This window comes from Arvicola amphibius, chromosome 8 (genome assembly GCF_903992535.2).
Source record: "Arvicola amphibius chromosome 8, mArvAmp1.2, whole genome shotgun sequence".
Classification (NCBI taxonomy): domain Eukaryota; kingdom Metazoa; phylum Chordata; class Mammalia; order Rodentia; family Cricetidae; genus Arvicola; species Arvicola amphibius.
The window spans coordinates 68,857,972-68,870,543 of NC_052054.1; positions in this window are offsets into that span (position 1 = coordinate 68,857,972).

Genomic DNA, 12,572 nt, shown 5'->3' on the forward strand with positions numbered 1-12,572 from the left:
GCTACTGATTTTCTTTTAGTTTTTTTTTATTTTATTAAAAATTTCCACATCTTCCCCTCCTCCCATATCCCTCCCCCCCACTCCCTTCCCCTTCCCTCTCCAATCCAAAGAGCAGTCAGGGTTCCCAGCCCTGTGGGAAGTCCAAAGTAATCCCCCCTCCATCCAGGACTAGGAAGGTGTGCATCCAAACAAACTAGGCCCACACAAAGCCAGTAAATGCAGTAGGATCAAAACCCACTGCCATTGTCCTTGGCTTTTCAGTCAGCCCTCATTGACCACCACATTCAGAGAGTCCGGTTTTATCACATGCTCCATCAGTTCCAGTCCAGCTGTACTTGGTGAGCTCCCATTAGATCAGCCCCTCTGTCTCAGTGGGTGGGTTCACCCCTTGCAGTCCTGACTTCCCTGCTCATATTTTCCCTCCTTCTGCTCCTCATTAGAACCTTGGGGGCACAGTCCAGTGCTCCAATGTGGGTCTCTGTCTCTATCTCCATCCATTGCCCGGATGAAGGTTCAATGGTGATATGCAAGACATTCATCAGTGTGACTATTGGGTAAGGCCAGTTCAGGCACTTTCTCCTCTGCTGCCCAAGAAACTAGCTGGGGACATTTCCTTGGACACCTGGGAGCCCCTCTAGATTCAAGTCTCTTACCAACCCTAAAATGGCTCCCTTAATTAAGATATATACTTCCCTGCTCCCATATCCACCCTTCCTTCACCCCAACCATCTCATTACCCCAAGCTCTCCCCATCTTCCCCTTCTCACTTCTCTCTCCCCATCTCCCCTTATCTCCACCCCAACCCCACCCACGAGCTCCCAATTTTTTCCTGACAATCTTGTCTACTTCCATTATCTAGGAGGATAACTATATGTTTTTCTTTGGGTTCACCTTCTTATTTAGCTTCTCTAGGATCACGAATTATAGGCTGAATGTCCTTTATTTATGGCTAGAATCCACTGATGAGTGAGTACATACCATATTCATTTTGGGGGTCTGGGTTACCTCACTCAAGATGGTGTTTTCTATTTCCATCCATTTGCATGCAAAATTCAAGATGTCATTTTTTTTTTACCGCTGAGTAGTACTCTAGTGCATATATATTCTACACTTTCTTTATCCATTCTTCCATTGAGGGGCATCTAGGTAGTTTCTAGGTTCTGGCTATTACAAATAATGCTGCTATGAACATAGTGGAACAAATGCTTTTGTAGTATGATAGGGTACCTCTTGGGTATATTCCCAAGAGTGGTATTGCTGGATCCTGGGGTAGGTTGATCCTGAATTTCCTGAGAAACTGCCACACTGATTTCCAAAGTGGTTGCAAAAGTTTGCATTCCCACCAGCAATGGATGAGTGTTCCCCTTATACCACATCCTCTCCAGCAAAGGCTATCATTGGTGTTTTTGATTTTAGCTAATCTGACAGGTGTAAGATGGTATCTCAAAGTTGTTTGGATTTGCATTTCCCTGATCGCTAAGGAGGTTGAGCATGCCCTTAAGTGTCTTTTGGCCATTTGAACTTCTTCTGTTGAGAATTCTCTGTTCAGCTCAGTGCCCCATTTTTAATTGGGTTAATTAGCATTTTAAAGTCTAGTTTATTGAGTTCTTTATATATTTTGGAGATCAGACCTTTGTCTGTTGTGGGTTTGGTGAAGATCTTCTCCCATTCAGTAGGTTGCCTTTTTGTCTTAATGACAGTGTCCTTTGCTTTACAGAAGCTTCTCAGTTTTAGGAGGTCCCATTTATTCAAAGATGCCCTTATTGTCTGTGCTACTGGGGTTCTACGTAGGAAGTGGTCTCCTGTGCCCATGTGTTGTAGACTACTTCCCACTTTCTCTTCTATCAGGTTCAGTGTCTTCCAATTAATATTGAGGTCTTTAATCAATTTAGACTTGAGTTTTGTGCATGGTGATAGATATGGACCTAATTTCATTCTACAGGTTGACATCCAGTTATGCCAGCACCATTTGTTGAGGATGCTTTCTTTCTTCCATTGTATACTTTTAGCTCCTTTGTGGAGAATCAGGTGTTCATAGGTTTGTGGGTTAATATCCGGGTCTTCTATTCGATTCCATTGGTTGACTTCTCTGTTTTTATGCCAATACCAAGCTGTTTTCAATACTGTAGCTCTATAATAAAGTTTGAAGTCAAGGATGGTAATGCCTCCAGAAGTTCCTTTATTGTATAAGTTGTTTTGCCTATCCTGGGTTTTTTTTTCCATATAAAGTTGAGTATTGCCCTCTCAAGGTCTGTGAAGAATTTTGTTGGGATTTTGATTGGGATTGCATTCAATCTATAGATTGCCTTTGGTAGAATTGCCATTTTTACTATGTTGATCCTCCCAATTCAAAAGCATGGGAGATCCTTCCATTTTCTGGTATCCTCTTCAATTTCTTTCTTCAAAGACATAAGTTCTTGTCAAATAGATCTTTCACTTCCTTGGTTAGAGTTACCCCAAGATATTTTATGCTATTTGTGGCTATCGTGAAAGGTGATACTTCTCTGATTTCCATCTCTGCTTCTTTGTTCTTTGTGTATAGGAGGACGACTGATTTTTTGGAGTTGATCTTGTATCCTGCCACATTACTAAAGGTGTTTATCAGGTGTAGGAGTTCTTTGGTAGAATTTTTGGGGTCACTTATGTACACTATCATATCATCTGCAAATAATGAAAGTTTGACTTCTTCCTTTCCAATTTGAATCCCCTTGATCTCCTTATGCTGTCTTAATTCTATTGCCAGAACTTCAAGCACTATATTGAAGATGTATGGAAAGAATGGACAGCCTTGTCTTGTTCCTGATTTTAGTGGAATGGCTTTGAACAGCAAGGTCTTGGCACAGGAACAGTTTCCTGCTCCTGCACTAAGGCTATCCACCCAGAGGGGTGAGTGTCTGCCAGCCAGGCAGACCTAAAAATCCCCGCTAGGGAGTGTAGGGCACCTTCAGCTTCTGCTGCAGGGTCTTCAGTGTTTCACCCAACCCTGCCCTGCCCCCACGTTTGCCCTTTTGTCTGCTGTGTCCTTGGACTACTAGGCATCCCTGTTTCAGTGCTGTGGAGTTCCATCCAGAAGGGTGAGTGTGTGCTATCCCTGGGCAGACTGTCCTGGAAGAGAGCACAGTCCCCTGCCACACCCAGCTCCTGCTGCAGGGGCTTCTTTGTTACTCATGACACTGCCTCCCCAAGCGTGCCCTATTGTCTGCAAGGTCCAGGAACTGTTTCCTGCTCCTGCACTAAGGCTATCCACCCAGAGTGGTGAGTGTCTTCCTGCCAGGCAGGCCTGAAGGTCCCGCAAGGGAGTTCAGGGCACCTTCAGCTTATGCTGCAGGGTCTTATGTGTTCTACTTGACCCTGCCCTGGCCCCACATTTGCCCTTTGTCTGTGATGTCCTTGAATTACCAAGCATCCCTGTTTCAGTGCTGAGGAGTTCCATCCAGACAGGAACAGTTCCTGCTCCTGCACTGAGGAGATCCACCTAGAGAGTCAGTCCAGTAAAGACTGGACCAAGACACCAAGACTCTCCAGGCTCCATTTGAAGGAAGAGATGGGCAGGTGCCAATGCAAGAATTCCTCCAACCTGAAAGGCAACATGACATCACCAGAATCCAGGCATCCCGAAACAACAAGAATTGAATACCCTACTCCAGAAGAAATAGAAGAAATCAACTTTAAACGGAACTTTATGAAAATAATAGAGGACCTTAAACAGGAGGTGAAAAACTACCATAAAGAAATGGAGATGACAAACAAAAAGGTAGAGGAAATGAATAAATATCTCAAAGATACCCAAGAAAAACAAGAAAAAGCAATCAAACAGGTAAGGGAAACTGTTCAAGACTTGAAAAATGAAATGGAGGTAATGAAGAAAACACAAACGGAGGGAAGTCTGGATATGGAAAATATGGGTAAACAAACAGGAACTACAGAGACAAGCATTGCCAACAGAATACAAGAGACAGAAGAAAAAATCTCAGACACTGCAGATACTACAGAGGAAATAAACTCACTGATTAAAGAACAAAACAAATCCAACAAATTCTTAACACAAAACATCCAGGAAATCTGGGACACCGTGAAAAGACCAAACCTAAGAGTAATAGGGGTAGAAGAAGGAGAAGAATTACAGCTCAAAGGCCCAAAAAATTTATTCAACAAAATTATAGAAGAAAACTTTCACAACCTAAAGAAGGATATTCCTATGAAGGTACAAGAAGCATACAGAACACCAAATAGACTGGAAAAAAATGCATCCGCTCACCATGTAATAATCAAAACACAAAAAATACAGGAAAAAGAAAGAATATTAAGAACTGCAAGGGAAAAAGTTCAAGTAACATATAAAAGGAAACCTATCAGAATTACACCTGACTTCTCACTGGAAACCATGAAAGCCAGAAGGTCTTGGATAGATGTGCTTCAGACACTAAGATACCATGGAGGCAAGCCCAGACTACTATACCCAGCAGAGCTTTCATTCACCATCAATGGAGAAAACAAGATATTCCAGGACAAAAACAGATTTAAACAATATGTTGCCACAAACCCAGCCTTACAGAAAATACTGGAAGGAAGTTACAAACCAAGGAAGCCAACAACACCCATAATAACACAAGCATCGGAAAACCCTCTACCAGCACAACTTAAAGAAGGGAAACACACAAACACTACCACCAGAAAAAGTAACTGGAATTAACAACCACTGGTCATTAATATCACATAATATCAGTGGACTCAATTCACCTATAAAAAGGCACAAGTTAAGAGAATGGATAAGAAATCAGGGTCCAACATTCTGCTCTTTACAAGAAACACACCTCAAACTCAAAGACAGCCACTACCTCAGAGTAAAGGGTTGGGAAAAGATTTTCCAATCAAGCAGACCAAAGAAACAAGTGGGTGTGGCTATAATAATATCTAACAAAATTAATTTCAAACTAAAATCAATCAGAAGAGATGGAGATGGAAACTTTATACTCATAACAGGAACAATTCATCAGAAGGAAGTCTCTACCCTGAATATCTATTCCCCTAATCTAAAAGCACCCACATATGTAAAACAAACATTACTATAACTCAGAGCATACATCAAACCCTACACTCTAATTGTAGGAGATTTCAACACTCCGCTCTCACCAATGGACAGGTTAACCAGACAGAAACTTAACAGAGAAATAAGAGAACTATCAGATGTAATGAACCAAATAGACTTAACAAACATCTATAGAACATTCCACCCAAACAAAAAAGAATATACCTTCTTCTCAACATCGCATGGAACCTTCTCAAAAATTGATCACATAATTGGTAACAAAGCAAACATCCATAGATACAAAGAAATTGTAGTAACCACCTGTGTACTATTGGATTACCATGGAATAAAGTTAGAATTCAACAACAATTCAAACCCCAGAAAACCTACAAACTCATGGAAACTGAACAGTCAACTACTGAGCCACCTCTGGGTCAAGGAAGAAATAAAGAAAAAAAATTAAAGTCTTCCTTGAATTCAATGAAAATAAAAACACATCATACCCAAACCTATGGGACACTATGAAAGCAGTGCTAAGAGGAAAGTTCATAGCACTAAGTGCCCACATAAAGAAAATGGAGAAAGCACACATTAGAGACTTAACAGCACAGCTGAAAGCTCTAGAAAAAAAAGAAGCAGATTCACCCAGGAGGAGTAGAAGACTGGAAATAATCAAACTGAGGGCTGAAATCAACAAAATAGAAACACAGAAAACAATCCAAAGAATCAATGAAACAAAAGCTGGTTCTTGGTTTCTCAGTCCTCCTCCACCGTCAGCCACATTCAGAGAGTCCGGTTTGGTCCCCTGTTCCATCAGTCCCATTCCAACTGGACTTGGTGGTCTCCCGTTGGATCTGTCCCACCGTCTCAATGGGTAAACGTGCTCCTCATGGTCCTGACTTCCTTGCTCATGATCTCCCTCCTTTTGCTTCTCATCAGGACCTTGGGAGCTCAGTCTGGTGCTCCTATGTGGGGCTCTGTCATTTTCTCCATCCAATGCCAGGTGAAGGTTCTATGGTGATATGCAAGATATTCATGAGTATGGCAATAGGATCTGGACATTTCTGGCACCCTCTCCTCAGCTTCCCAAGGAACTAGCTGGGGGTGTCTTCCTGGACACCTGGGAACCCCTCTAGAGTCAAGTCTCTGCCAACCCTAGAATGGCTCCCTTAATTAAGATATATAATTCCTTGTTCCCATATCCACCCTTCCTATATCCCAACCATCCTATTCCCCCAAGCTCTTCCCATCCTCCAGTTCACACTTTTCTCTCCCCTTCCCCCATCCCCCATCCCACCCCACCCCCAAGTTCCCATTTTTTGTCCGGCAATCTTGTCTACTTCCAATATCCAGGAGGATAAGTATATGTTTTTCTTTGGATTCACCTTCTTATTTTGCTTCTCTAGGATTTTTTTACGAATTATAGGCTCGATGTCCTTTATTTATGGCTAGAAACCAATTATGAGTGAGTACATCCCATGTTCATCTTTTTGGGCCTGGGTTACCTCACTCAGGATGGTGTTTTCTATTTCCATCCATTTGCATGCAAAATTCAAGATGTCATTTTTTTTTTACCACCGAGTAGTACTCTAATATGTATATATTCCACACTTTCTTCATCCATTCTTCCACTGAAGGGCATCTAGGTTGTTTCCAGGTTCTGGCTATTACAAATAATGCTGCTATAAATATAGTTGAACAAATGCTTTTGTAATATGATTGGGCATCTCTTGGGTAAATTTCCAACAGTGGGATTGCTGGGTCCTGGGGTAGGTTGATCCCAAATTTCCTGAGAAACCTCCACACTGCTTTCCAAAGCAGTTGCACAAGTTTGCATTCCCACCAGCAATGGATGAGTGTACCCCTTACTCCACATCCTCTCCAGCAAAATGAGCTTGAACTCTATAGCATGGACGGCTCACTGTGAGCCTTGTCAGTTTGGTTGCTCACCTTCCTGGACTTAGGGGGAGCTGGGAGGACCTTGGACTTAACATAGTGAAGGGAACCCTGATGGCTCTTTGGCTTGGAGAGGGAGGGAGTGGGGGTATGGGTGGAAGGGAGGAGAGGGAAGGGGGAGGAGGAGGGGAGGAGATGGAAATTTTTTATAAAAAATAAAGAATTTAAAAAAAGCTGGTTCTTGGAGAAAATCAACAAGATTGACACACCCCTATCCATACTAATCAATGGCAGAGAGAGAACACTCAAACTAACAAGACCAAAAATGAAAAGGGGGACATAACCACAGACACAGAGGAAATTCAGAGAATCATTAGATCTTACTACAAAAGCCTGTATGCCACAAAATTGGAAAATGTGAAAAAAACAGACACTTTTTTAGATAAGTACATATACCAAAATTAAATCAATCCAGGTGAACAGTTTAAATAGACCTGTAAGTCACAAGGAATTAGAAGCTGTCATCAGAAACCTCCCTACCAAAAAAAAGCCCTGGACCAGATGATTTCAATGCAGAATTCTTCCAGAACTTTCAAGAGGAGCTAATACCTATACTCCTTAATGTGTTTCACAAAATAGAAACAGAAGAGTGATTGCCAAACTCTTTTATGAAGCTACAGTCACCCTGATACCAAAACCACACAAAGACTTAACCAAGAAAGAGAATTACAGACCATTCTCACTCATGAACATCAATGCAAAAATTCTTAATAAAATTCTAGCAAACTGAATCCAAGAACACATCCAAAAAATTATCCACTACGATCAAGTAGGCTTCATCCCAGAGATGCAGGGCTGGTTCAACATATGAAAATCTAGCAATGTAATCCATCATATAAATAAACTTAAGGAAAAAAACCATATGATCATTTCATTAGATGATGAAAAAGCATTTGACAAAATTCAACACTTCTTTATGATAAAGGTCTTGGAGAGATTAGGGATACAAGGTTCCTAAGTATAATAAAAGCAATATACAGCAAGCCGACAGTTAACATTAAATTAAATGGAGAGAAACTCAAAGCCATCCCACTAAAATCAGGAACAAGACAAGGCTGTCCACTCTTTTGGCCATTTGAACTTCTGTTGAGAATTCTCTGTTCAGTTCACTACCCCATTTTTTTAATTGGGTTAATTAGAGTTTTAATGTCTAGTTTCTTGAGTTCTTTATATATTTTGGAGATCAGGCCTTTATCTGATGTGGGGTTGGTGAAGATCTTCTCCCAGTCAGTAGGTTGCCTTTTTGTCTTAATGACAGTGTCCTTTGTATTACAGAAGCTTCTCCATTTTAGGAGGTCCCATTTATTCATTGTTGCTCTTATTGTCCAATGAAGAGCAGAAGGAGGGAGAACATGAGCAAGGAAGTCAGGACCGTGAGGGGTGCATCCACCCATGGAGACGGTGGGATTGATCTAATGGTAGCTCACCAAGGCCAGCTAGACTGGGAATGAACGAGCATGAAATCAAACTGGATTCTCTGAATGTGGCTGACAATGAGGGCAGACTTAGAAGCCAATGATAATGACACCAGGTTTTGATTCTATTGCATGTACTGGCTTTTTGGGAACCTAGTCTGTTTGGATGCACAACTTCCTAGACCTGGATGGAGTGGGGAGGGCCTTGAACTTCCCACAGGGAAGGGCACTCTGACTTCTCTTAGGACTGGAGAGCAAGGGAGAGAGGGGAAGTAAGAGGGAAATGGGATGATGGGAGGAGGTGGAAATTTTTAGTAAATGAATAAATAAATAAATAAAATGTCAGTTCCAAATGGCTTAAAGACTATAAGATAAAACAGGACACATTGAATCTGATAGAAGAGAAAGTGAGGAATATCCTAGAACACAGTGGTGCAAGACAGAAGGTTTTCTGAACACAGCAGTGTTAACACAGGCTCTAAAATCAACAATTAATAAATGAGACCTAATGATTCTGAAAAGGACACCATTATTCAGAAAAAGTGGCAGCCTGAAGAATGGGCAAAGTTTTTTTCTTTTTTTCCAACTCCACATATGAACGAAGGCTAATATCAAAATATATAAAGACAACATAAGAAACTAGACGTCAAAACACAAATACCCAATTAAAATATGGGGTATAGGTCTAAATAGAAAATTCTCAATAAAAGAATTTTAAATGGCTAAGAAACGCTTAAAGAAACATTCAACATCCTTAGCTATAAAAAAGGGGAACTCAGAACTAATTTGAGATTTCATTCTACACATAACAAAAAAGCTATGATCAATAACATAAGGGGCATCTCATGCTGAAGAGGATGTGGAATAAGGGAAACACTTCTCCATTTCTGATGGGAGTGAAAATATGTACATCCACTATGGAAATCAATAGGAGAGTTCTTTCTCAGAAACATGAAAATTTATTTACCTCAAGAAACAGTTATATCACACATGTGTATATACCCAAAGGACACTCCATCCAGCATAAGGACATTTGCTCAACTATGTTCTTTGAGACTTTATTCATAATAGACAGAAATTAGAAAAATAGATGTCCCTCAACTGAATAATAGATAAAGAATATGTGATACATCTATACAATGGAGTATTACCCAACACGTACAAACAGTAATGACATTTGCAGACAAATGCATGGAACTAGAAAAAAAGCTATCTGGAGTGAGGCAATGAGACCCAGAAAAACAACTGTAGCATGTATTAACTTATGAGTGGATATTGACCATTAAGTCCATTATAGCCAAGCTACAATCTGTAGACCCACAGAGGTTAGGTAAATGATGTGGGAGGAGATTCTTAATGGGGGAGGGGACACATAGATCTCTGTGCAAGTGGGGAATAGAATTGATTGTTCAGGCAGACTAGGAAAGGGTGGAACAAGAGTAAGGGGTACCAGTCTGGAGGCAGCATGAAGTATAGTGAAAGAGTGTGGACAGACAGCTGGAATGAGGAGTGTTTGGGGAGTGGTGGAAACCTAGTGCAGTGGAACTTTCTAGACTCTTCGAAGGTGATCCTAATAAGGACTCCTATTAATGGGTGATAAGGAGTCTCAAAAGGCCATCTCTCACATCCAGAGAGGCTTCAGGTGGCAGAACTGAGTAAAATTCAGCTGAGTTGTTGGCCAAGGGGATCCCATGGAAATTCCTGAACAACCCAAGCTGTTGTTAAGATAAAGAGTTGTAGCTCTTCAAACACTGACAGTGGGGCCTCATTGCTAAGGACAACACCCACACAGCTCATTGAATATGCAGAGGCATTCTGGTGCCTACATGTAATTTTCAGCCCTACATTATAGTCCCTTTGGGTGGGGAGGTAATCTGCAGCACACCAAAACAGAACCGTGTATGCCAACTAAGCCAATAAATATTTGACCTGCAATCCATGACACCTGCAAAATAAACTAGGGCAATGGTGGCACAGACCTTCTGGGAATAGCCAATCAATGTTTGATATGACCTAAGTCCCACTTCATCAGAAGGAACCCATACCTGACCCTGCTGGAGAAACCAAGAACCAAAGACTTGATAGCCCAGAGTCCTACGGTAAAACTAAATACTATGGGTCTTAATAACTCAATAAAATGATTATTCATTATATTCTGTTATGCTTTTAGATTAGTGCCTTATCCATTCATTATCAGAGAGGCTTCTTTCATTAGTAGATGGGAAAGATGTAGAAACTCACACCCAAACATTATGTTGAGGGAGAGTCTAAATGGAGGTCTCCATCAAATCCTTCCTCATTCAGAGATCAAGAAACCCTGTGGAAGAAGAAACAGAAATATTGTAAGATCCAGAGATGATGAAATACTCCAGGAGAACAAGGCCCTCTGAATCAACTAAGTAAGGGACATTTGAACTTAGAGACTAAAGCAACAAGCACAGTGTCTGCATGGTGTACACCCTCTGTGTTTTTCTTATAACTATTACCATAGTACTTTATGGGCCTCCTGAATATGTAAATGAGTGGGTCTGATTCTTGTACCTTCTCTTGGAGCTCTTTTAGTTATCTAGTAACTTTAGTTATCAACTTTTATAGGGTGATTTTTATTTTATCTTTTTATATTTTATCTTGTTATGTTTTGTTTTTATCTTTTAAAATTCTGTTCTTTTCTAATAAAAGACAGAAAGAGAATTTATCTGAATGTGGAGCAACTGCGAGAGTTATAGGGAGGGGAACTATAATCAGGATATATTGTATGAGAAAGAATCTATTTTTAATAAAAAATACTTTAAAAAGTGAGATACAAAAGATCTGTGGAATCTCCAATTTTAATACTCCTGAATGCTAGTTACTAACTTTGGAAATCTCCCAAGAAAATAGATGTTAAAGAAAAGCTGCCATGTCTATATAATCTCAGACAGAACCTTGTGCCCCATCTCACCCATTCCCTCCCTCAGAGTTGGACTCTTGTGGCTCTCCTTGTAAAACCCAGTATACTCTAAGGACTCACAGAAAAAGTTTTTCCCAACTCTTTATAATTGCTTCTGCGGATATGCTGTCTTAATCTGGGTTGTTTTCATTTACAGCTAAGTGGAACATGGTTGTTGAAAAGGTATTCTTAATCCCCCATGCAGATGCTGTTATGGATCTAGAGCTGAAAGTTACAGGTCCTGTGGGGAAGAAGACCAAGGAATTATAAACCTGTAAGTGAGGGACTTGAGTCTCATCTCATCAAGACAGACTCAATTGCTCACTACAATACTCTTCTACTATGGTTTCACAGAGCACACTGTAAGTACATTTTCTCTTTTTACTAAGTCACAAGTGAACAGAGTATCTATAGTTAAAAAGGAATAAGGGAAAGTCACAATTGCTAAGTATTATTGCTAAGTAAGATCCTGAAAATGTTTTCACATGAAATGGGAACTATTTCTTGCTGGCAAAGGAGGGACTGTCCTCTGTCTTTCTTACTCTGTGCAAACTGATGCCTCCAAGGGACCCCTTCCTATCATGTGATAGCAACACCACTAGTTTCTATATAAAATATAAATATACATGCAAATGAAAATGTCCAGACATGCATATATGATAAATAGATGCACAATATATGTATGGGTGGATCAATGATATGTAGATAAAAAATAGGAAAAGAAAGATACATACATACATGATAGATATATAGATGAAAGATAGATGATAGATATATGGTAGATAGATGATAGATAGATGGTAGATAGATGATAGATAGAGAGAGAGAGAGATAGATGATAGATAGATAGATGATAGCTCGCTCGCTCGATCGATCTCGCTCGCTCCTCGCTCGCTCGCGCTCGGTCGGTCGGTCGGTCGTCGGTCGTCGGTCGGTCGGTCGCTCGCTCGCGCTCGCTCGCTCGCTCGCTCGCTCGCTCGCTCGCTCGCTCGCTCGCTCGCTCGCTCGCTCGCTCGCTCTCGCTCGCTCGCTCGCTCGCTCCGCTAGCTCGCTCGCTCGCTCGCTCGCTCGCTCGTCGCTCGCTCGCTGCTCTCGCTGCTCGCCCCTCGCCCGCGCTCGCTGCTCCCCCTCGCTGCCCTCGGGCCTCTCTTGTCTGTTTGTGTCTCTGTGCCTGTCTGCATCCTGGCCCGGGGAGTCGTTGCCTGTTCTTCTGTCTCCCTCTCTTCTTTCTTTCCCCCCTCCT